At 42.3% G+C, this 27469-nt stretch overlaps 1 pseudogene; it reads right to left on the bottom strand.

Moving 5' to 3' along the window:
* Positions 1-1083: 1083 nt before the first annotated feature.
* Positions 1084-27469, bottom strand: part of LOC148149255 (centrosome-associated protein 350-like) — a 1171865-nt pseudogene continuing 1145479 nt past the window's right edge.

The raw sequence follows: 27469 nt of genomic DNA, 5'->3' as shown, positions 1-27469 counted from the left end.
GTTAAGCAAATAAGAGATAACTGTATCTTGAACAACAGTCGGCGGTTTATTGACAACATTGCTGTTTTATAACATAATATTTTTTCAATAAATATTTACTAAAAAAAGAGGAACATTAGGGAAAATTAACAGACAGAAGCACCATGCAACAGAAATGATCAGGAGTGGTGAGAAAGGAGGGAGAAAAAGAGCTTCCTGTCGTATGGAGAGAGAGAGAGAGAGAGAGAGAGAGAGAGAGAGTTCTGAAGGAGAGAGAGTTCTGAAGGAGAGAGAGAGAGAGAGACGGAGAGAGAAAGAGAGTTCTGAAGGAGAGAGAGAGAGAGAGAGACGGAGAGACAGAGAGAGAGAGTTCTGAAGGAGAGAGAGAGACAGAGAGAGAGAGAGAGAGAGAGAGAGAGAGAGAGTTCTAAAGTTCTGAATCAGTGCAAGTGATCTCAAAAGCTGCTCAAAATTTGTAACTTTTTCCTGAAAATGAATATCACAAATACAGTCCATTTACATGAATAAATATCAATTGTCCTTGCTGAAATAATTTAAAACCAAAAAATAAAATCAAGACTTATCATAATGAAGTAAGTGCAAGTATTTAAAATCCTCAATACTTCTGCCTTCCACTTCAGTCATGCAGATATAGTCCTCCTCACTCAGAGGGAGTATTCAGTGTCTGATAACAGCCATTGTTTCAACTCTCAGAGCTAACATACACCAAACACATATCATCGCACCACTAGATATACTTTTTAAAAAGGTAAACATAGTTGTGAATACAAAAAAACAAAATTGAATGTGCAAACTTCTTTGAATTCAAGTCTATGCTACAGTTTGGATAAATAAATGGGTTTGGGTTGTATATAAATAGGTAGGGAGAAAGATTGGCACTTCTGGTATCCACATCCTGCCAGTCGGCTGACGCCAGTAAGGTTCGATATCCCAAACCAGCTACTTATTGAGGAAATTCTATGTCAGATGTCAAAACTCAATCAGAGAGAGGAGTTCAGAGGCCGAGGTGGATTCTCTTCTGCTCGGGGCATGAGGTTTGGTTTCCTTCTGGAGTCCACAAGTTGGCCGATGGCATGGCCCGTGTTAGGATAACATGAGTTTTAACTGTTGCCCGTGAATCTGATTCAGTACATTTATTGTGTCTTTTATCAGAGCTTCAAAAATATCATCTGCCAACTGCATCTTCACACAAAGCTCATCCTGACCATAATTCACCCATTGGGCTTCCTCCTCATAAAGCTCTTGAACCTGCCAGAAAAAACAGAGGAGGTGTTATTGTTTTTATATCAAGATTTATTTGTTACAGCTCTTTCCTTTCGTACCAAGCAGTGTTTGCCCTAAAATCACTCAGACTTCAGGCCTCCCACTTTCCTTGTGTCCAGGATCACACAAGTGGCCATTCCCACACAGCAGTGGAGCTTGGACAGGAGTTCTGGAGGGCTCACTGTGAGATCAATGGAGAGTCACTAGTTATTCTTGTACAAAACAATACCAAGGCTGGGAAGGTTAAGGACTGGCTACATAAATTAGGTCTGACCTGAATATTTCCAGCATTTTTTACTTTTATTTGATAAACGAGGCCTGCGTTCTCTTGAGTATTGATGACTAGGGGATGGATCGATAGAAGTGACTGAGATGATTAAACGATTTGACAGTGAAGGAAGTGAGAAACTAATTCCTTTAGCGAGGCATGCCAGAAATAGGGCATGCAGGAAAATAAGACTTAGGTTGGTTAGGGGGTGATATGAAGAAGCCTTTTGTCACACAAACAATACTAAAATAATCGGGTTCCCTCTGGCCTTAAAAACTATTGTGACTGTTACAGCATTTCAATATGAGTGTTGAGAGATATTTGTAAGGTCAAGTAACAGTTAGGAGCAATTAGGAAATCAATATACAGAATTAAGATACAAATCAGCTATGATTAGGAGTACGAGAACAGACTGAAGGGTGCTGCTGGCTTAATCCTGTTCCTACCTGGTTTTGAATTTGATTCCAACGTCACAACTCCTCAAACCAGTGAGATCAATCACCAATGTTGCCAGTAGCATAATAAACGAGTTTTACTCAGCACGCACAACCAGAAAGGAATACCCACCACAAGGAAAGAGCTGGTGAGTGTAACTGAATTACATGTTGTAGCTTTAGGCTGGCCCTCTGCCCTTGTGTAGCTGTGGCCTGACGGTATCACTACTTGAGCTGATGCAGAGCAGAGACTTTCAACCCTTGCCTAATGGACACGCACTATCAGCTGGAAGTGTTTGATCCAAAGAGGGAAAAAAAAGCAATGATTTGATTTTTTTGGCATATCAAGCACCCAATTTTTTAAAACTTCAGTGTTGGGATGCATGCTGCCCCTCCCCATTTCTCCACTGAAAGATATTTTTCTTGAAGTGCTGCAGCCTATGTGTTGAAGGTACTCCCACAGCACTGCAAACTGAGGGATTCCAGGAGATTAAACATGTAAACATAAAAGGAAAGGTGATATCTGACCAAGTCAAGGTGGTGGTGTGGCCTGAAGATAACTGTGTTCTTACAGACCTGTTAAACTCATCAATCTGCTGACACATGTTGTGCTGTGACACACCAACACATGGGAAGGACTGGAAAGGTCTGCAAAAACTGCCTTCTAATTTTTCTATACTTTTGATTTTGGACTCAAATGGGAATAAAGCAATTTTAAAACCCAAGGATTGTTCAGGGATTGCTGGCACTTCACAGTAGCAAGTTCCCTGACATGCACTAAGTGCTACTCACACAGTTCAAGCAGTATTAGATGGCTTTCAGACAAGCTGCAGCCAAGGGCTGTATTTAACGGGAGCTTCAGTCAATAGTAAGTAGCTAACTAGTCACTAGGCCACAGACAAATATCCTTTGGACAAAAATGGAGATTGGTTCCCAGGTAACTGATCAGCTGGGGCTGTATACAAATGAATTGAGAAATCACCAGATCTCCACAAGTTAAGGATCTGTCTCTGCAGTAAAAAGCCTGAAGAAAACCAGCTTCTTTTCCCTTCAGCACTTGCTGTAATCTGTGGCTATTAATTAATAAGTTACAGACTTGTACATGTGTGAACTAGTCACCCTGTGCCTTCTCAAAACCAATGGAAGCATCTGGAGAAGGAAGATCAAGGAACAGCATTCTGATCAGCACAAGGATTATCTGAGGAAAAGCCATCAACAGTAACATTGGAAGTACGTTCCCAGTCTTTCCCTTTATGCAAAACACCCAGTGCACTTTGTCCCTGTCTTTCTGTCTGTGTATGTGTAATGAGGAATGCATGTGGGAGGGGTTGTTAGTTTTAGTTAGTAGTTATATGCCAGTGGTTGGTAATTATTTGCATTTTTTTGTAACAAAATGTAACTCTTGTTAAGCAAAGAACCCTGACCTGTACTTACTGTAAAACTGGGTCTAAAAGACAGGTAAGTGAGGAACCAAAAGAGAAAATGCTAGAAAATCTCAGCAGGTCTGGCAGCATCTGTAAGGAAAAAAAAAGAGCTGACGTTTCAAGTCTAACTGACGCTTTTCTCTCGTTACAGATGCTGCCAGACCCGATGAGATTTTCCAGCATTTTCTCCTTTGGTTTCCGATTCCTGCATCTGCAGTAATTTGTTTTTATTAGGTAAGTAAGGAATTCAATGTACTTCTGAATTTCTTTGAAACTTTTGTGGCAACTAATGAATAGCAGGTATTGAGTTTCAGCAAATTACTCCAGCGAGGGCCAAGTTTTCAATTCAGTCAGAAAGTTGAAGCATTTTCTGGACAAATGCAGGATAGCCAGACAGGTAAGCCAAAGACAGATAAAGCCTTTGTCATTTGAAATAATAGAAAATTCAGATGTACGATGAGGTGTTCATAATTGTGATGCAGTGGTACAATATAAAACTGAACAGTTCCTAAACTGAAGCACTTACCAAAATATGGTCCACCCGATCACGTTGTTTGTTGCCAAATTTCTTCAACTTCTGCCAAGCCGTCTTCTGATGTTGCTCTTCGTTCAACCCAAATAACTTTAAAACTTCATTAGAAATGAAGATCTGTGGGTAGAAGCACAGGAGAAATGGCAGCTGTTGCACACACCCTAAATACAGACCAAACCACCCCCAATCCATTAGCCTTCCCTAAAACTACTCAATGAAGACTTTGATGCTTCGACCTTCTAATTCTTCCCCCATTCTGAATTATGTAAAATTGGATGGAACTCAAAGCATGTTCAATGAAACAAAAATCTGCGAAATGCTTTAAAACTCAATTATAATTGAAATGAATAACAGTAGAACATAGAACATAGAACATAGAAGAATACAGCGCAGTACAGGCCCTTTGGCCCTCGATGTTGCGCCGATCCAAGCCCACCTAAACTACACTAACCCACTATCCTCCATATACCTATCCAATGCCCGCTTAAATGCCCATAAAGAGGGAGAGTCCACCACTGCTACTGGCAGGGCATTCCATGAACTTACGACTCGCTGAGTGAAGAACCTACCCCTAACTTCAGTCCTATATCTACCCCCCCTTAATTTAAAGCTATGCCCCCTTGTAATACCCGACTCCATACGCGGGAAAAGGTTCACACTGTCAACCCTATCTAACCCCCTAATCATCTTGTACACCTCAATCAAGTCACCCCTAAACCTTCTTTTCTCTAATGAAAACAGCCCCAAGTGTCTCAATCTTTCCTCATACGATCTTCCTTTCATACCAGGCAACATCCTGGTAAACCTCCTCTGCACCCGTTCCAGTGCCTCCACATCCTTCCTATAGTATGGCGACCAAAACTGCACACAATATTCCAGATGCGGCCGCACCAGAGTCTTATACAACTGCATCATGACCTCAGGACTCCGGAACTCAATTCCTCTACCAATAAAAGCCAGTACGCCATATGCCTTCCTCACTGCACTATTTACCTGGGTGGCAACTTTCAGAGATCTGTGTACATGGACACCAAGATCCCTCTGCTCATCCACACTACCAAGTATCCGACCATTAGCCCAGTACCCCATCTTTTTGTTATTCTTCCCAAAGTGAATCACCTCACACTTAGCTACATTGAATTCCATTTGCCACCTTTCTGCCCAGCTCTGCAGCTTCTCTATATCCTGCTGTAACCTGCCACATCCTTCCTCACTGTCAACAACTCCTCCGACTTTCGTATCATCCGCAAACTTGCTCACCCAACCTTCTAACCCCTCTTCCAGGTCATTTATAAAAATGACAAACAGCAATGGTCCCAAAACAGATCCTTGCGGAACACCGCTAGTGACGGCACTCCATGAAGAAACTTTGCCATCAACTACTACCCTCTGTCTTCTTCCATCCAGCCAATTCCTAATCCAAACCTCCAACTCAATGCCATATCTCCGTATTTTCTGCAGTAGCCTACCATGGGGAACCTTATCAAACGCCTTACTAAAATCCATATATACCACATCTACCGCTTTCCCCTCATCAACCTCCTTCGTCACCTTTTCAAAGAATTCAATAAGGTTTGTGAGGCACGACCTGCCCTTCACAAAACCATGCTGACTATCCTTGATCACATTATTCCTATCCAGATGTGCATAAATCCTATCCCTTACAATTCTCTCTAAGACTTTGCCCACAACAGAAGTGAGACTCACCGGCCTATAGTTACTAGGGTTATCCCTACTCCCCTTTTTGAACAAGGGAACCACATTTGCTAACCTCCAGTCTTCTGGCACTACTCCAGTAGACAAAGAGGACATAAAAATCAAGGCCAATGGCTCTGCAATCTCCTCCCTTGCTTCCCAGAGAATCCTAGGATAAATGCCATCAGGTCCAGGGGACTTATCTATTTTCACCTTTTCCAGGATTTCCAACACCTCTTCTCTACATACCTCAAAGCCATCCATTCTACTTATTTGTGACTCAGTATTCACATCGACGACAACAAAAGTGAGATCCAAAAGCACAGACAATACTACTTTAAGGTAACATGCAATGCTCCCAAATTGAGAGAAGGTTTGACATTTTCCCTTGCTTAAGACCTTGGCTGAGAAATGATTAATTATTCACTGACTGATTTACTGCATTTCATAGTTCAGCACTTTGCCTACATCATCTTCGAAGAAACCTCTGCTTTGTCAAATTCCAAAAATGTTCTGCCTTTAATTGAATGTAGGCAGCTAACTGAAGATCAGCGCTGTGGGAAGTCTCACAATAAATATTGGGGCTGACATGGATTCATACAGCGCACCCAGCCTTTCAAGAAGGTCAAATCATTCTCAATTTAACAGATGAGTGCTTCAAAGCTATATGACCTAACCACTGATCACTGCCGCACATAGCTCCAGGCAGGAAGATTTTGATAGGTTCTCGGCTAACACTGTCAAAGGCAAGTAACATGCCCAGAAATATTGGTGTGTGAAACAGCTCAGACTGAAGATACATTAGAGTCGAGTTATAAAGACAAAACAAAGGAAATGAACAGTCCCAAATTTGCTCTGTGAATGAAAAGCTGATTTACACATGCCCATTCTCAGTCCCTGGCAAAGTGCAACACTTCACAAACTGTGCTCAAAGGGACGTCAGGCTAGACAATGAGCAGCTTGATGTTGACTTTAGACCGTGGTAAAAAGTTCACATTGCAGTGTTTCAAGTCTGAGTTACTGGGAGGAGTGATCCAGTGTACACTTCAATGTCAGTGCCACAGTAAAATAGAAGTTGCATTGTTGTAATAGTAAAGAACTTGGTCTGCATGCTGGACAATACTTTGTAACCATGCTCAAGTCACCCACCTTAACCTCAAATTGTCAAAAACAACTTGCAAACATATATAACTTTTCACACTTGTACCATGTTGTTCCCAACCTTTGAAGTATAGCCACTAATTATAATATCGTCAAAAGCTGCAACAAACTTTCACACAGCAAGTTACCACAAATTAGAGAAATGGTTCAGTAAACGTTTAGTCATACAGACTCATGTCGTAGATTGACCAGGACCATGAGGGAGAACTCCACTCCTCTTCAAAGTAGCACTAAAAATCTTTTTTAAAAAACTCTTGCCTAATCAGATAAGAACAAAGGCCACATAAACAAAAACAATTTAAGCCATGTTAAGTTGCATAAGATCTTAGAATACTTTGGTCAATTTTGGGAATCTCAACATCGTGCAAATTCTCAAGATGTTATCAGGAAAAGAGGTACAAACATGATCACAGATTGAGAAGTTCAACCTTTAAGGCTTTCTTTATCTGAAAGTTATGGAATGACCCATGATTCTAAAATCTAGATTCCAGATCAAGATTCTAGAGAGTTTTAAGAAGGTGAATAATAATCAAATCTTGTATTATCAACCAATGGAAACAGCAATAGAAAGACTGAAACGATAGAGAAGAATTTGAAAAAAAGTACTGAGTGGCTGGAAGGGACACCACATATTATGTAAATAGAAACAGAATCTGCAGATTCTCAGACTGGGCAAAGTTATGACAGATGGGGTTTAATGGATAACAGTATGATGATGATGAGGATGATAAATTAATAATGGGAGAGTACAAACAGTGGAGGAGAAAAGGACTTTGGATTTTTAGAGAAGGGGCAAAATGGTAAATTGAACTCAATACAGTCATCAGGATCGAGATAATGTTTTTAACATGCTCTGTTATACATATCATCAATCAGAGCTGCTGTGGAGCACTCTTCACCCATACCTTTCTTGCTTAACTAAGAAAAAATAATTTTGTTTTCAAATGCAAAATCTGGGTCTCACCTCACAATAAGCTCTTCTGCTGACACCCTCGTCATCCTTCCATTTATAATTCCCAAAGTCTGGGGGTATTTGCAAATCCCCCAGATCATGGCCAAGTTCCTGCCATTTGCACAGCTCCTCAGCCACTCCATGAACCAGTGTCTAAATCTCGACAGCATCTTCAGCAAAAGCAAAGTTAATTTCCCCTAGGATTTTTTTGGTCTGACGTAGTTTCTGTTGAAGATCCACCCAATGGATGTTAACAGGTCTCGTTACAATCAAATTCAACTTGGACACTAACATTAGCGGATAAGAGATATATGCAAACCTGCATAACTCTTGGCGACACTTCTCACAACCTGTTCAACAACTTTAATCAAACCTGCTGTACCACTGACAAAGCCTCACGCAATGGACACGCTGACCACTTGGGGGCCACAGTGTCACCAAACACATCAATTCCTCAGACCTGCAGTATCACCGTACATACCGGCCGATCACACAGCAGAACTATGTGGGCAGTCAGTAACGGTGAGTATGGTTAGAACCATATTGAGGAAAAAGCCAAAATGAGAAGCTAGAGACTAAAAGCTTGCAAAAGATGTGCATTTGAAGGACAGGAGAGGAATGGGATTTGGAAATTAATTCTGCCATCGGGCTACTATACATGGCGATGATTTAGGTTAACTCTGGAAGGGAAATGAAGACCACAAGAGGTTGAAGGATGATGTTAGACTAAAAGTCACAAAGAGAGACAGGGATTCATCATGAAGGGTTTTCTTAAATGTGCAAATTAGATTGGAGATGTTGAAAAATTGGGAGGCAAAGGTCAATTAAGGACAGTCTGATAATTTTCAGAATAAGCGCTCTTTCCAGACGTTTGGAAGTGCTCACATTCATGGAGTATAAGGACAGAAATCTGACCAGAAGAGGATGGAATGGTCAAGTCTCTGGGTGAGAGTTGTGGATGATGAGGCAGGAGGCATGTAACTTTCCAGAGACAGGTTTGTGATTAGTAAATGCTGGGTTTACTCAATGCTGGAATATGCTGCTGAGATATAAAGGGTGTGGACCAGCTGAGGATAGCAAATGAGAGGCTGGAGTGGCAAAGGGGCACAGCTGGAGAGTCAGAAACAGGCAAACCTGTTGGAGTTGACTTTCCTTTGTTGAATACTTCAGTGGTGTGCAATTTTTTCTGAAAAGCTGGTGACATTCTTTCTCCAATTTAGACAGGTGCAACATGACTGAAGTTACAGACCAATGAAATCAAACTTGCACAGGCATTCAGCTCTTACTGTTCAACTTCAGAGATTCCAAAGGAAACTGACAGAACGAGATGTTAACAGACAATCTACCACACCGATGCTGACTTAACTCTGGGCTGTCAGCCTCAATTACAGTGACAATACAGTAATAAGCCAAACGAGAGGGAAAACCTCCTGTGACAGAACTCATGTCATCATCCCACCATGCAAGGTGGTGGAACTTGCAAAGAAAATTAGATTCTTCCGTGTTAACAAAGTGACCACATAGCCTTGTGTAAACAACGTCCAAGCTCTCTCACTGATTACAACTTTTGCTGCTTCTCAACTCTGCAAGTGATATGCAACCACCAGCAGTGAAAGGAATTAAAATCTGAAACTTCAGCCTCCCACGAGAGGGTGAGTGGGAAACTACACTGGGCTATTGTGTCAAGGTACCATTGAGAAAGATGATAATTCCAACATCTGAGCTATGCTGATTAAATGGATCACGGCAGATGGTTGGGAAACGTGATTTCCTTGAATGAATTTTGAGCTGCAGGTTAATGTCCGATTTTAGACAGGCAAAATAAAAGGTCAGGTTTACACCTTGCTTCTTCTGCATTAATCCAGACTGATGACATTTACACATCAATACATCACCTCACACATGCCATGACAATCAGCGATACCAAAGTGCACTTGAAAGTATTCAGAACTACAGTAAATGCATTACTGTCTCGAAGAGAAAACAAACAAACAAGAAACAGAGGCTAACATTACCTTTCGATTTGGGAATCTTCTTCCTTGCCTCTCTCTTTCCCATGAGCTCCTTGTCCCAAGCAGCCAGAGCCTGATTTTCCATTTTCCGGATCGCAGCTTCCTCAGCATCGAGCCGCCGCTTCCACTCCAGCAGCTCCTCTGCATGCCGTCGCCGATGCATCAGCTTCTGCTCCCGTTTAGTGAGGAACCTGATGGACATGCAAGCAGGACGGGGGAGAGAGAAAGGAAGTGTCAGCTAGCTGCCGATATTCATTTCTAAAATCGGACATTAACCTGCAGCTCAAAATGTATAATTCTTACTTTTTAAATTCAACAATGTTTGGGTTATAGTTTCACAACACAAACAAAATTCAGGGCAAGGTCTCCTTGTACACTTCACACATCGTAGAACATTGCAGCACTACTGCATGTAAATAGACTCAGAGCAGTTAATCAACACATTCAAAAGGATTTCCTCCAAGTTTGCTGATGCAATATTAGTCAAAACCATCAACATCAATGTGCAATGCTGCTCTTAAAAAAAACTTCAGTCTGACACAGATTTCCCCACCCCACTGCAATTGGTAACCTGGCCCGGTCCAGGGATTGGTACTGGGACATTAGTGAACTGTGATCTCAAAGGAAGCGAGCAAACAAAATTCTGATAGCCTGGTCCTCACAAGTTTAGAAAGAGGTTTGAGACAAGTCAGATGCTAAGCCTTCTTGCATTTAGCTCAATTGCATTTCCTATTTACAGTACAGTGTTTTGCAAAGTGTAAAGAATTATGTGTCTTTTTGCCACAGTGGGGGATTTTTATCCTAATTTATCACAGTTGCTGCCTCTCGCTCCCCAAGTCAAATTATTAGCATCTGTAACAAAACAAAGAACTGCAGATGCTGAACATCTGAACCAAAGAAACAAAGTGCTGGAGAAACTCAGCAGGTCTGACAGCATCTGTGAAGAGAAAGAAAGGTTATGTTTTAAGTTCACTAACTCTCTGTCTGAATGAACAACAGGTGACTGGACTTGAAACATATAACGTCTTTTTCACTTCAGTGATGCTGCTGGACCTGAGTTTCGCCAGCACTGCATTTTCTATATAACTTTATTTATAAAACAGAACGGAAAAATACAAATCTGCAAAAGTGAGTCAAAAGCGTAAACGTGAGCACAGTTTCCACACTTGAGTTACACAAGGATACCTCAGTTTAAAAACAAGATTTAACTCAAAGTAGCATTCCATCTCAAAATGAGCCAAGTTACACCAGTAATAAAGCTCACCCACCCAATTAGGCACTTCAGCACAACATCCTGCAGTGTTGGACACAGCCACCTTTATCAAAAAATGATCACATGTCACAAAATTGTCGGCCGAGAGCATGTCTCTTTAAAGGAGCTGAAAATAAACTCTCAATTTTTGCGAGGTTTTTTGATCATACCTAGTTGAACACTTAAATCGCAGAGAAAAATCTTTGCTTTTTAAAAAATGTTTGTGGGACACAGCCCACATCTTGCTTAAGGTTTGGTTAGGTCTGATCCATAGAGACAAAGGACAAGCAAGCATCACACTTTCCCTTCACTTCTACAAAGGGTGAGCATCCCATTTCTTCAGGATTTAAAGAATTTTGGAAATTGTTTGTAAAACCAATGATCACACTAAAGAAGTGGACAATAAATGTATGCAATAAGAGTGAAGCCTGCGACAGCAGATTTTTCTTTGGAGGGCAGTGTGCCCGCTTTCCAAATTCTGGGAGCAGATACATTTATAAGCTATATTGGCGTACAGTCAAGTTTCTTACTGAACAGTGACAGGATTGGACAGAGTCGGCATGGGTTTAAAAGAGGGGATTCATATTTAGCAAATCTACTGAAATTCTGAGGATCTAATGAGTAGAATTGATAAGGGGCAACCAGTGGGTGTTACTTTGACTTCAGAATGCTTTTGATCAGGTCCCACAGAAGAAATTAGCATATAATGTGAGAGATTGGGGGGAGTGTATTTGCATGGACAGAGAGCTAGTTGGCAGACAGGAAACAAAGAGCTGGAATAAACAGGCCATTTTCTGAGTGGCAGCCAGTGACCAGTGAGGTACCGCAGGGATCAGTGGTTCAAACCCAGTTATTCACAATATATACAAATGATTTAGATGAGGGAACTATTACTATTTCTCAGTTTGCGGGTGACACAAAGCTGGGTGGAAGGGGAAACTGTGAGGAGGATGCAGAGATGCTTCAAGTGTGATTTACATAAGTTGAGTGATTGGGAAAATGCATGGCAGATGAAAGATAATTTTGATAAATGTGAGATTTTTGGTTGCAAAAACAGACAGCGAGATTATCTGAATAGATTCGGAAAGGAAGAGTTACAACAAAGGGTGTCTTTGTACACCAGTCACTGAGAGTAAGCATGCAGGTGCAGCAGGTGGTGAAGGCAAATGGTATGTTGGCCTTCATGGTGGGGTAGGCCAGAACCAGTGGTCATAGTCTAAAGGATATAGATTAGGCTATTCAGAACTGAGATAAGGAGAAATTTCTTCATACAGTGTTGACCCAACAAAATTCTCTGCCACAAAATGTATTTCAGGACAAAACATTGAATATTTTCAAGGGTTAGATATAGTTTTTAGGGCTAAAGAGATCAAATGGTATGGGGAGAAATTGGGACTAGGGTATGGAGTTGGATGATCAGTCATGATCACACTGAATGACAGAGCAGGCTCAAGGGGCTTATTATTATCTTGTTTTTCATGTTACTAACAGCAAAAATATACAAATACTTCTAAAACATGTTAATTGCTTATCTGGATCACAAAAGAAAAAGCTTATTCTTTTTTACAGCCTCTTTAAAGGTTTACACAAGCATAATTATTACAAAGTTCCAGTGGTATTTAATTCACCCTGGGAGATAGTGCTAGTTTATATTAGCTTTCCAATATTACAACATTCACACAACAAACATAATTCACACTTCAAATTCTGCAATATTTTTCAACGATTTCACTAATTCTGGGTGAATTTCTTTCAGAAATGTAGTACAGCCGACATGTAATCTAAACATTCACATCACATTGTATAAGACAAAGAGATCTTCAATTAAACTGGATTATCACGAAATACTATTCCATTGCTGCAAAATGACAAAACCTTTTCCCCTCTCATGATTATTTAATGAATAAATATTCAGTTAGAGGCAGCGTTCTAACGAAAATACTATTTAGAACAGGAAAAGTTTATAGCATAGTCTCTGCAGATTGTGTACACAGCTGCACTGTACCAAGGGGTATATTTGTGTTGCTTGCTTTCATTGAAGATAGTTTCAAGGAATAAGAGTAGTGCCAATGAAACCAGCATTTGTTGCTCATTCCCAATTGCCCTTCAGTGGTGGTATGCTGCCCTCTTGAAGGTACACCCACAGTGCTGTCAGGATGTGTTCCAGGTTTAGTGATATAATTCCAATTCAAAATGTTATGCAGCTTGGAAGGGATTTGGGAGGTGGTAGCATTAGTAAGGGAGCAGTAGCTCCCATTGTCTTTAGATGGCACAGAACATGGGTTTGGACGGTGCTGTAAAAAGAGCCTTGGTTAGTTGCTGTAGTGCATCTCATATCTGGTACACACTGCTGCAAATGTGTGCCATTGAGGAGGAAATCAATGGGTGGAGTGTCAACCAAGTGGGCTGCTTTGCTCAGGACAATGTCAAGCATTTTCCTTGCTATTGGAGCAGTACTCATGCAAGCACATGGAGAGTATTCCATCACACTCCCAAAAAGTGCCTCTCAGGCTTTGGTCAGTTAATCATCGCAGAACACCCAGCTGTTGAGCTGCTCTTGCAGCCAGAGTATTTATGTGGCTGATCCAGTTAAGATCCCAGGTAAGTTACCCTGCCATCAATGCCAAGCCCTTTTCTCTTGAAAACTGAACAGGAAGAAGATGGTATATTAATCCCATAACAGATCCTGTACGGTAGAAATACCAACAGTCAACTTGCAAAAACACTGATCCAAAGCAAAAAGAGGGAGATGTGATTATCTTTTCTGTGGGAGTCCACGAAGGAGCTGCAGAAAAGTATTAAAGTAACAAACTTAATTTTGAATGCAGTTTAAAACAAAATAAAAAAGGGGAAATAAAGTAGCTCTGAAGCAAGATTAAATTCAAATTAGAAATCAATACAGAATTCCTGCCACTGCTAAACTCATCCAAAATGCTCCTGAGTTTGTCCAGTTGCTACTAAATGCAGCCCTGAGCACTGAATATTATTTCTTATTGGTACTTTCAATTTTAAACAAAGATTTGAGATCTGATAGCACTATTAAACTGACAGGCATTTTAACAAAAGTAGCTGCATGTAGTTGGAGATACTCATGTCGACTGTGATGGTTACATGCCAATCAAGTTTTCACATCCATAAGACAACCTCATATGTTCACCAAAGACACATTTGCAGTCTTAAAGAGGCACTGCCATCTGAAAGTTCAAGCTTACATTTCAAATTTCAGATTTCTTAAAGCTACATTTATCAATATTAGTGGGCTGCTAACTCTGCCAGACTATTTGCGAAAGTCCAATTCAACGTTAAACAGGGTATTGTATCCTGTTAGCATGAGCAGCTCAAGATTGTTTGTGTAACTTCAACTTCTTGCTTTCACAGTAATACCCCTTTAAAAGCAGGTTCCAGATTAATTATAAAGTCTGCAGTATATTGCCAACTAGCTGCTTTCTGCATCTATGTGAAGCCACAACTAAGCCAAAGGGATGCACATTTCACTACACAATTCCTTTCCCTTGACCCTCCACCATCCCCCACATCATCCACATGCATGTGATGAAACAGAGCATGCTCGATCAGTGAGAAGCAGAGGTTGCACACTACCTGACCAGCTGGTTGCTGATGTACAGCTGGAATTTGGAATGTACGTTGGGAAAACAGACACTGAGAGAAGCCCGTTTCCCCGGCCCCCAACGCCTCATCTTCACCATGGATATCCAATCCCTCTACACCTCCATCCGCCATGACCAGGGCCTCCGAGCCCTCCGTTTTTTCCTCTCCAGACGTTCCCAACAGTACCCCTCCACCGACACTCTCATTCGTTTGGCCGAACTGGTCCTCACCCTTAACAATTTCTCCTTTGAATCCTCCCACTTCCTCCAGACCAAAGGGGTAGCCATGGGCACACGTATGGGCCCCAGCTATGCCTGTCTCTTTGTTGGCTACGTAGAGCAGTTGATCTTCCGTAATTACACCGGCACCACTCCCCACCTCTTCCTCCGCTACATTGATGACTGCATTGGCGCCACCTCGTGCTCCCGCGAGGAGGTTGAGCAATTCATCAACTTCACCAACACATTCCACCCTGACCTTAAATTTACCTGGACCATCTCTGACACCTCCCTCCCCTTCCTGGACCTCTCCATCTCCATCAGTGACGACCGACTTGACACTGACATTTTCTACAAACCCACCGATTCCCACAGCTACCTGGATTACACCTCTTCCCACCCTACCTCTTGCAAAAATGCCATCCCGTATTCCCAATTCCTCCGCCTCCACCGTATCTGCTCCCAGGAGGAGCGGTTCCACCATAGAACACACCAGATGGCCTCCTTCTTTAGAGACCGCAATTTCCCTTCCCACGTGGTTAAAGATGCCCTCCAACGCATCTCATCCACATCCCGCACCTCCGCCCTCAGACCCAACCCCTCCAACCGCAACAAGGACAGAACGCCCCTGGTGCTCACCTTCCACCCTACCAACCTTCGCATAAACCAAATCATCCGCCGACATTTCCGCCACCTCCAAACAGACCCACCACCAGGGATATATTTCCCTCCCCACCCCTCTCCGCCTTCCGCAAAGACCGTTCCCTCCGTGACTACCTGGTCAGGTCCACGCCCCCCTACGACCCACCCTCCCATCCTGGCACTTTCCCCTGCCACCGCAGGAACTGTAAAACGTGTGCCCACACCTCCTCCCTCACCTCCATCCAAGGCCCTAAAGGAGCCTTCCACATCCATCAAAGTTTTACCTGCACATCCACTAATATCATCTATTGTATCCGTTGCTCCCGATGCGGTCTCCTCTACATTGGGGAGACTGGACGCCTCCTAGCAGAGCGCTTTAGGGAACATCTCAGAGACACCCGCATCAATCAACCAAATCGCCCAGTGGCTCAACATTTCAACTCCCCCTCCCACTCTGCCGAGGATATGGAGGTGCTGGGCCTCCTCCACCGCCGCTCCCTCACCACCAGACGCCTGGAGGAAGAACACCTCATCTTCCGCCTCGGAACACTTCAACCCCAGGGCATCAATGTGGATTTCAACAGTTTCCTCATTTCCCCTTCCCCCACCTCATCCTAGTTTCTAACCTCCAGTAACTCGACCTGTCCGGACTTGTCCGACCTGCTCAGCTCCTTTTCCACCTATCCACTCCACCCTCTCTTCCCTGACCTATCACCTTCATCTCCTTCCCCACCTACCTATTGTACTCTATGCTACTCTCTCCCCACCCCCACCCTCCTCTAGCTTATCTCTCCATGCTTCAGGCTCTCTGCCTTTATTCCTGATGAAGGGCTTTTGCCCGAAACGTCGATTTTGCCTGTCCTCGGATGCTGCCTGAATTGCTGTGCTCTTCCAGCACCACTAATCCAGAATCTGGTTTCTAGCATCTGCAGTCATTGTTTTTACCACCTTGAGGAAGAGTGCCACTGAGCCATGGCTAACACTCAGAGCTATTACATTGTCTCTCCAGTTTGGAGTAAAATGAGGTTCCTCGAGGATCATCGGGGAGATCAGAGTCAAATGGGGTCCTCAGTTCCTGATCTTACTTCCATCATAAGGTCAGAAGTGCAGATGGTTGCACAATATTCAGTACCATTCATAGGTTCAGTATCTGAAGAGTTATGTTCAAAGGCAACAAGATCTGGACAATATGCAGGTTGGACTGGCAAGAGGCAAGTAAGTTTTGCACCAAAACTGCCAGTCAATGACCATCTCCAGTAGGATGCCTGTGACCAGTGGTGTGCCACAAGGATCGGTGCTGGGTTCACTGCTTTTGTTAGGTTACATAAATGATCTGGATGTGAACATGGGACATAGTATGGTTAGTACGTTTGCAGATGACACTAAAAATAGACAGTGGACAGTGTTGCATCTTGTAAAGGCAAATTGGGGCAAGACGTATATACTCAATGGTAAAGTCCTGGGGAGTGTTGCTGAATAAAGAGACCTTGGAATGTATGTTCATAGTTCCTTGAAAGTGGAGTCACAAGTAGACAGGATAGTGAAGGCGGTGTTTGTTATGCTTGCCTTTATTGGTCAGGGCATTGAGTTTAGGAGTTGAAAAATCACGTTGCGGCTGTACATGACTCTGATTCGGCCTCTTTTAGAATACCGTGTGCAATTCTGGACTCCCTGTTCTCGGAGGGATTTTGTGAATCTTGAAAGGATTATGCAAAGCTTTACAAGGATGTTGCCAGGGTTGGGGGGGGGGTTCTGCTATAGGAAGAGGATGAATTGGTTGGGGCTATTTTCCCTGCAGCATCGGAGGCTGAGGGGCGACTGTATAAAGATATTTAAAAGGTATCTAGATGAGTATATGCATAGAAGGGTTTTCAGAGGAAAAAGGGCCAAACGCTAGCGAGGGGACTAGATTTTATCTCGGATAACTGGTCAGTATGGATAAGTTGAACCAAAGGGTCTGTTTCTGAACTGTACAACTCTATAACGCTCAGAATATTCAACCAATGGCTCTTGTCATTCAATGGTGTTACCATCACTGGATCCTTCACTATGAACATCATGGGGGTTACCATGGACCAGAAACTCATCTGGACTCATCATATAAATACTGTGGGCTACAAGGGCAGATCAGAGACTTGGAATACTGTGGTGTATAACTCACCTCCTGAATCCCCATAGCAAATCCACCGAGTACAAAGCACAAGTCAGGAGTCTGATGGAATACGCCCCACTTGCCTGGATGAGTGCAGCTCCAGTAACACACAATAAGCTCGCCACATCCAAGACAAAGCAGCCCACTTGATTGGCACCACATCTGCAAGCAGCCAGGCCCTCCACCACCCTCCACTCAGTAGCAGCAGTGTGTACAATCTACAAGATGCATTGCAGAAATTCAAAGATCTTTAGCCAGATCCTCCCAAATCTATGACCATTTAGATTTAGAAGGACAAGAACAGCAGATACACAGGACTGTCACTTGCAAAAGCCCCTCCAAGCCATGCACCATTCTGATTTAGAAAAATATCACTGGTTCTTCAGGATTGCTGTATCAAATCCCTGGAATTTCCCCCCTTTAGGACTTTGTGGGTCTACCTACAGTACATGGACTGCAGTGGTTACAAAAGATAGCTCACCAGGTTCTCAAAATCAACTAGAATCGGTCAATAAAGGCTGGCGAGCCGGCGATGCCCAGACCCTAGGAGTCATTTAAAAAATGTTCATTGAGGAGTTTAGAATTAAAATGGAGTTCCTTGGTGCTCAATGAGCTTTGAGTAATTTTTTTCTTCATTCATGGAATGTGGGCGTTTATATAAATGTGGGCTAGCATTTATTGCCCCTTCCTAGTTGTCCTTGAGAAAATGGTAGATGGAAGTGGGTACTGCAGTTGCTGGAGATCAGAGTCAAGATTAGAGTGGTGCTGGCGTTGCACAGCAGGTCAGGCAGCATCGGAGAATGAAAAGCTTTTGCCCGAAACGTTGATTTTTCCTGCTCTTTAGATGCTGTCTGACCTGCTATGCTACACCAGCACCACTCTAATCTTAACAAGATGGTGCTAACCAAGACCGACAATCTCATTAGGGAAGGACTTGCAAGAAGCAGTGGCAGAATTCCAAGTCAGGATAGTGGCCACTGTTTACAAATTGAGTCACTCACTTACACAATCTACATATTTTAGCTCCAGGTAAAAACAAGGACTGCAGATGGTGGAAACCAGAGTCTAGATTAGAGCAGTGCTGGAAAAGCACAGCAGGTCAGGCAGCATCCGAGGCTCCAACTAGCAGTGCATTTGCAATATTATTACTGAAAAGTAGGGCAAAAGGATTACATGGAATTATTACCTTCACTTCATTTAAATTCCTCACTCGTTTGAAGAAAGCAGAGCTAATTCGGCTTGGCTTCATCCATGGGGCTTGGCTGGCACTGGGGTCTTCAGAAAACATCTCAGTGAGAATTTCTCTCGTCACGTTAAATACAAGCTGGAAGAAGTAAAAGGGTAACGGAGAAAAAATTACATTAGATACGCCCTCCCCTCCCCAAAAAAAAGCTCGTTAGATCGCTACATGGAAAATAAAAAGGAATACTGTTCAAAATATATAAAGTAGCAACTGTTTGCTCCACGATCTGAATGAAGGATAAATTTAGAATATCATTGATTGCAGGAGAGAAGGCAAAAGAGAGATTCAAGAAGGGGTTTAATAGGATTGCAGAACGACTAAGGGTAGGTGCAGATGTATTCGACAAGCTTACTAATATAATACTAAGGAAGGCACCACAACATAAAATGAGGCAAATCTTTGAAACAAAATGAATGACATCTGTGGGATATGCTGGAAATAGAAAGCAAACTATCTTGGCTCCAATTATTACCTCCTAAAAGTTGACCAGAGGATTGTCGGGCAGCTAACTCCTCGATCAAAATAAGAAAAATAGGAATTTCTCAATCAGTTAGTTTTGCTTCATTTGTTGGTAAATTAAGAGTTAAAAATATGGAGATAAATACAAGCACTTCAAGAGACAGTAGCTAATCAGGAGCAATTAGCATGAATTTCTAATTAGCAGGTTGTGAACTATCAAATAATTTGACAAGGATGTATTAAAAAAAAGCAGATTAGTACGAAAAAAGTGCACATGGTTTACATGGATTTTCAGAAATTATTTCAAGAGTTGCTTCTGAGGAGACCAATGGCAAAACTCAAGAGCACCTCAAATGAAGGGGAGCATAGTCAAATGGATAGAGGTGGTTGGGAAAATGCAAAGTTCGGGGTAAAATAAAGACTTCACACTAGAAAGGTGTGGAGAATGGAAGGGACCCACATGAGCCCATGCTCAGATTGCCCTTAATTGTTATAGTAATAAACACAATCTTGACTTGGGAATTAAGAGAAGGAAACTAAACGATTCCAACTTGGGTTGAAGGGACAGAGATGGAATTGTAATGCAGTAACAGATACAGAAGAATATTTCCCGGAAGATGGAATTGAAGTTGAGAGTGAGATGAAGTCATACATTGAGTGGATAAGAAAAGGAATTACACCTGAAATGGCAAGATCCTAATCAGATCAGAGATAAAGGCCACAAAGTAATCAAACATACAGGCCATTTAAAGTGATAGATATGCCCATTTTAAAAAAAACTGACACTTCCAACTGCACACAAATGATTTAAGCCATTAAGTTGCATAAGATCTGAGAGAATATTTTGGTCAATTTTGGGAACCTCAACACAGCACAAATTCAGACTGAAAAGTGCAACCTTTAAGGCTTTCTTCATCGGAAAATTATGGAGTGACCTGTGGAAGATCAAGATTCTGGAAAGTTTTAAGAAGATGATTAATAATTAAATGTTGTATTATCAACCAAGAGAAAGACAGATGATACAGAAGAATTAAAAAAAATGAGTGACTGGAAGAGACACCATATATTATTAAATAGAAACAGAAAATATAGATTCTCAGAGTTGGCAAAGTGGTGATAGATGGGATTTAGTGAATAACAGGATGAGGAGGTGGTTGATGATGATAAATTAACAATGGGAGAGGACAAACAGTGGAGGAGAAAGGGGCTTTGGACTTTTAGGGAAGGGGCAAAATGGGAAATTGAATTCAAAGCTGTCATCAGGATTGAGATAATGTTTTTAACATGCTCTGTTATGCATATCATCAATCAGAGCTGCTGGGGAGCACTATTAACTCATACCTTTCTTGCTTAATTGAGAAAAAATAATTTTGTGTTCAAACGCAAAAGCTGAAGCTCACCTCACAAAAAAACTCTTTTGCTCACATTCTCTACACCTTTCCGTTTATTATTCTCAAGATAGTCTGGGGTATTTGTAGATCTCCTGGATCGTGGTCAAGTTCCTTCAACTTCCTCAGCCACTGCATGAACCATCTTCTCAACCTCTAAAGCATCAGGAGCCACAGAAAAGTAAGGTTCCCTTTGGATTTTCAGAGGCACATCCTTTGGAGACGGGGCCTCCTGTACTGGCTGCTGCACTTTGCTACAGCTCAGCCCAAAGTCCTCATCAAACGAATTTTGGTCATCTACCAAGTCATCGAGTGCCTCATGACTCAAATCCAACTCTGCCAGGCGTTTGGCCAATTCTTCCTGCCCACTTGTGCCAAACACTGGGCCGCCCTGTTGCAAAGTACACAGACTGTTGGTCAATCGAGAAACTGAAAGTCAGGAACAAAACTGAAATCAAAACATGAAAACGGGGAAACAAACAAACAAGAACCTTCTTTTTATATCTCAGAGCATGTCTGATGGGTTGGACACAGGCTGGAATTCATTTCCAATTTATTCTCAGCCATGTAATGAAAGTTAAGGTTTCCACATGGAGTGACATTAAACAGTATATTTTATCGGACTGAGTACTCAAACTGAATACACAATTCAGTTAATGGAGTCAGGAGAAATGCTTTATACTCGTTTTCGATTTTTAAAAATAGTTGACTTGATCAAGGTGGTGGAAAAAATCATCTTTACAAAGTTGCAAAGTATCCCAAGTGGTCTTCCTGAGCTTTAAAAATACATTTGTTAACCATTTAACAGTCTTTTTGTAAAGGGTCCTTAGTAAAGGGGAACACTCAGGGTAATTTCTGAAAATGAGACCTGCAAAATGTGCCTGAAAAAAATGGAGTTGTATTTTGACATATTGTCACAGAAACAATGACAATCCTGTAAGTATGTTAAAACATGGGAATTTAAGAAACTCTGGAATCATTAATATAACAATTTCATCAATGCTTCAAGACCAATAACACATTTCCAATTCTTGAAATTCAAATCCATCCCAAAACAGGTTCAAAATTAATATTTGCAGGTCGAGGACAAAGATCTGGAGATAATACCTCCTCCTTATCATCATCACTGTCAGCTCTTTCAGATGTCTCCAATTGGATAACCGTCTTGTGTTCCTCCTCTCGATCCTTGGAAGGTGACGTGGGTCAGGATTCAACATCCAATTTGAACTGTAATCCTTGATTAGGAAATTGGATCTTCTCAGCTCGAGACTTTGTGATTTCATGCAATTGTTCAACAGTGTCCTTGATAAAGGGAGATAGCTCAGGTGCACAATCCTTTATCTGAAATGCTCGGAACCAGCTGGTTCTCGGAATTTAGAACTCTTCAAATTTCAGAATAAGTGACAGTTTGATGGTGAAATGATTAAAAATCATACCGGAGGAGCATACTCACTCTGTAAAATGGGGCGATGAAACAGAATTGCGGTTTGCCAGTGCTGCTCCCCCCACCACGTCACATCTGAGTGATACGCCAAACAACCATGTTAATGAGGAAATAACTTCACAAAAACAACTTTGGACTTTGGAGCTTTTCGGATTTCGGGATTCAGGTTAAAGGATTGTCTACCTGTATCATATCAACCAAAGAATTGGCCTTTGAGTCACTGCTCTTCAGATCATCTCCGTTCAAGTCTTCACTGTCCTCACAATTGTCCTTGGGTTCCTCTCTTTTAATGTCCATTGTCCATGTGCTCCTCATGGATTTCCTCAGATTCAGGCTCGAGGAATGGTACTTTAAATTGAGCCTCAAGTTGGTCCTTTTCCATGTTCAGTAAATCCAACAGAAGAGTTGAAAAGTTCTCATGGATATTTAGTGAAAACTTCTCCCATTGTGCACTGGAAGAACACACAGACACATTGGTATTGATTTTGGTTTCTGTCTCCAGTACTTCCTTGGATGCCTTCTCTATGAACACATCATTCCAGTTCATGTTTCTTCATTCTGGTCTCACTCAAGTTTGCCAACCGTTCCTCCTCACCAGACTTGGACAAGCTCTCTTTTCAATTTTGGTCATCTCCAAAAGTTTCCACTGCCTTGCTAGATTCATTAATAAGGTGCAGCAAGTCAAACTTACTTGGTTCAGAAAACTGATTACTTGCATTTTGATCATTCAAGTTGTTTTTAAATGGACAGAGCTTAAAGTCTACTTGCCCTCCAGGAGTATTACTTCGACCAAACTCTTCCGCCGGCAGTTCTGCTAATTCTTTTGAAAGCTCTGGCTCAACCTCCATCACATCCCATTATTACGGCCTTCTGTCGTATCCAGCCCCGCACCAGTCCAAAAGCCATTGGCAAAGTTAGTCCTGCCCTTGAAGCGAAGTGTCCCTGGTTGGATGCTACTAACTAAACTTCTTGCACCAATTTGGAATTCAGGCAGCTCATCGGTTTCAGGCAACATGGCTGTTTGAGTGTGACACGGACAGAGACAGTGTGATGGCGTGGGAGTCTGTTCCTCATTGCTGGCATCACTTTGCTCTTCTCAGTTGGTGATTTCAAGTCTACAAGTTGTTCTGAATGTATGCTACCACAGCTGGGAGAGTATTTCTCACCCAGTCGCTCACTGATTTCATCATCCACACTGATACTTGGTGAAACACTTCGAGAAAGCTTCTTCCCTTCATTCATTCCCTCCTGCTGACATGCTCAGGACAGGAGAGCACTTGGGCCTCAGTGTGATTTTTGTCACTGGTGATTTTGATCAGATCGCTGGGTGAGCCTCTGAGGTAGGTTACGCCCCCAGTGGGTATCCTGGTCCTAATCAACCCCATCAGGGCTGGCACACAGCATTTGGGATCTCCCAATCACATGCAGAATTCCTTGAACTGGCCAGTAAGGTATATTTGCATTCTTTTGTTAGCAACCAATTAAAGCAGCCATGCTTCAGATCGTTCTGAAACTTTCACTAATCAACAACCCAACATTGAACAACAAGACTAATGATTTTTGCCAAACATTCTCGACATTCTAAAATCCGACAGTTTTGTTATATCGCGATACTTCTTTGCTTCGTCTTTCACAGAACAATTTCAGAATTAATTTAGACAACACCAATCCAACCGAATCCGAGTCCCCGACTCCTCTCTTCTTTTTAAAAAAAAGTGTCCTGGACTCTATTTTGGATCCACAGGTCCCCGACCTGTTTGTGGGTGTCCCCACCTCCTCTTTAATCTTTCCTGAATTAATTCTTACTAAGGCCGATCCCTGGTAAGCAGCGAGGGGTCAAGTGAACCACTAATTAGATTAGATTAGATTACTTACAGTGTGGAAACAGGCCCTTCGGCCCAACAAGTCCACACCGCCCCGCCAAAGCGCAACCCACCCATACCCCTACATTTATCCCTTACCTAACACTACAGGCAATTTAGCATGACCAATTCACCTGACCTGCACATCTTTGGACTGTGGGAGGAAACCGGAGCACCCGGAGGAAACCCACGCAGACACGGGGAGAATGTGCAAACTCCACACAGTCAGTCGCCTGAGGCGGGAATGAGAGGGAAACCAAACGGACAAAATACTCACACCTGGCTGGCTGATTCCTCTACACTCAATCGCGGAGGACTCAAGGCACTTACACCGCTTCCCCATAATCTGTCCGTACTGAGTCCGAGTCATAGGACCACTGGACCCCAGTGGACGGGGGTGGGGGGGTGGGGTTCTGTTCCGTGATTGGTCAATAAGCACTCACATTCTGTCTGGTTCTTTAAGACTTCATTCTTTATTTTTCATATGGCTGGGCACAGATCGCCCAGAAACACAGAGGTTATACACTTCCGTGTTCCTCAGAGGAGCTGCACGCATGGCTTAAAACAAAGATATGTTTATACTTTTCTTAAAGAAAGGTACAAGCCATTATCGCATAGTACATTCAGACAATTACCAATCAAGTTCGAAATAATCTTAACTGACAGCAACTTGGTCCAATGATATTTCCTGGGAACCAACTTTATTTTCCAACACTTAAGCCACTCTTATCTCACTAACCGAATCTTTGCACCTTTGCATCATGTACAAAAGGGGAAGGTTAGTTAGATTGGCCAGTAATGTATCATCTAGTCTAGTTATTTCTATGCTGTAAAGGAAGCATTGTCTGCTAATCTCTGTTGAGGCAGACTGTGATTAGTCAACTATGGACTATAACAGCGTAAAAAGCCATTTTATGCAGCTTTTAGCAGAATTGTCAATTTGCAGCCTAGAAGCCATTTTGTCATATTATTTGCATTAAGAAGCCATTTTGTTCGCATTTTAGTTCGTAAGAGCATGTGTGAAGTGGTTGTTCCTGACAACAACTGGTTACCTCAGTCTGCATTCAGGATTCAGATCCTCAGTCGATAGAGATAGGGAAGTGGGAAGCAAAACAAAGGTCACATTTCATGTACAAAAGGGGATTGAATATGAATGGGCAGTGATTTAATTGTTTGAAAACTTACAGCATGGGGGTCGGATCACAGTATATGTGGCAGTTCTCTATTCCAACAATACTCAATACTTCGCAGAAATCTTTCACCCACTAGACTGCTTTAAGGCACATCTCAAAAAGTCACCCAATAGAACTAATTATATTCTATATGAACATATAATATTCTGCAGCAGCAAGTGTACAACCTTCAGCCATCATTTCCTCTTTAAAAATAATGATCCATTCTTTCTTTTTCACATACAGAGTAAACAGATCGACTTCATTACAAATGCATTTTTTTAAAAAAAGACATGAAACTCCAGATAGCTCTGACCATGAAATAGTTTATCTCAAAAGGTTGATTCAGCATTGACGTCAAAATGCATGAGGTCATCGAGTCAGTTGTACAACAGACACAGCTCATCCACACCAACCAGATATCCCAACGTGACCTAGTCCCAGTTTGCCAGCATTTGGCCCAATCCTTCTCAACCCTTCCTATTCATGTACCCATCCCAATGCCTTTTAAAAGGTACAGGTTGTAATTGTACCCCTCTCCACCACTCTGGCAGCTCATTCCATGTGTGCAGCTCCCTCTGCCTGAAAAGTTATCCGTCAGGCCCTTTTTAAATCTTTCCCTCTCACCTTAAACCTATGCCCTCTAGTTTTCAACATTCCTGCCCTGGGAAAAAAATCTTGGCTACTCACCCTATCCATACCCGTCATGATTTCATAAACCTCTACAAAAACCCTTCAGCCTCCAATGCTCCATGGGAAAAATACTTCAGCCTATTCAGCCTCTCCCTGCAACTCAGCCCCGGCAACATCCTTGTAAACCTTTTCTGCACTCTCTCAGATTTAACATCCTTCCTATAGAAAGGCGATCAGAACTGTATGCAGTATTCTAGGCGAGGCCTCACTAACGTTCTGTACAGCTGCAACATATCACTTCAACCACTACAGTCAATGTTCTGACCATTGAAGGCAAGCATTCCAAATACCTTCTTCACCACCCTCTCTACCTGCAACTCCACTTTCAAGGAACTATGCATCCCAAGGTCTCTTCGTTCAGCAACACGCCCAGGGCCCGACCATTAACTGTATAAACTAGTGACTGGATAGAGAACTTTAAAAATGAGATTTGATAAAGAAGTTTAAAAATGAAGACCATAAGACAGAGTAGTGGAAGTAAGGCCATTTGGCCCATTGAGTCCACTCTGCCATTTAATCATGGCTGATGGGCATTTCAACTCTACTTACCCGCACTCTCTCCATAGCCCTTAATTCCTTGTGGGATCAAGAATTTATCAATCTCTGCCTTGAAGACACCCAACATCCCAGCCTCCACTGTGCTCCATGGCAATAAATTCTGGCTGAAGAAATGTCTCCTCATTTACATTCTAAATTGACGCCCTCTCATTCTAAGGCTGTGCGCACGGGCCCTAGTTTCCCTGCCTAACGGGAACAACTTCCGAGCTTCCACCCTTTCTAATCCATGCGTTATCTTGTAAGTTTCTATTAGATCTCCCCTCAACCTTCTAAACTCTAATGAATACAATACCAGGCTCCTCAGCAGTTCATCATATGTTAAGCCTACCATTCCAGGGATCGTCCATGAGAGTCTCTGCTGGTGCCAGTATGTCCTTCCTGAGGTGTGGGGCACAAAATTGGACACAGCATTCTAAATGGGGTTTAACTAGAGCTTTATCAAGTCTCAGAAGCACATCGATGCTTTTATATTCCAACCCTCTTGAGATAAATGACAACATTACATTTGCTTTCTTAACTACGGACTCAATCTATAAGTCAACCTTGAGAGAATCCTGGACTAGCACTCCCAGATCCCTTTGTACTTTGGCTTAAGGAATTTTCTCACCGTTTAGAAAATAGCCCATGCCTGTATTCTTTTTTTCAAAGTGCAAGGCCTTGCATTTACACACGTTGAATTTCATCAGCCATTTCCTAGACCACCCTCCAAAACTGTCTAAATCTTTCTGCAGCCTCCCCACCTCCTCAGAACATCCTGCCTGTCCACCTAACTACTTATCATCGGTGAACTTTACCAGAAAGCCCCCAGCTCCCTTCATCCAGATCATTAATATAAAAGTGAACAGCTGCAGCCCCAACACTGAATCCTGCGGGACACCACTTGTCACCAGCTGCCATTCCGAAAAAGAACCTTTTATCCCAACTCTCTGTTTTCTTTCAGACCGCCAATCCTCAATCCATGCCAGTAGCTCACCTCAAACACCATGGGCCCTCACCTTACTCAGCAGCCTCCCATGAGGCACCTTACCAAAGGCCT

The sequence above is a fragment of the Chiloscyllium plagiosum genome, unplaced genomic scaffold, assembly GCF_037043375.1.
Source record: "Chiloscyllium plagiosum isolate Xiang-an unplaced genomic scaffold, Cpla_swu_hap1 HiC_scaffold_9, whole genome shotgun sequence".
Classification (NCBI taxonomy): domain Eukaryota; kingdom Metazoa; phylum Chordata; class Chondrichthyes; order Orectolobiformes; family Hemiscylliidae; genus Chiloscyllium; species Chiloscyllium plagiosum.
Note: the sequence above shows the minus strand (reverse complement) of the source record. Positions and strands in the feature narration are given on the sequence as shown.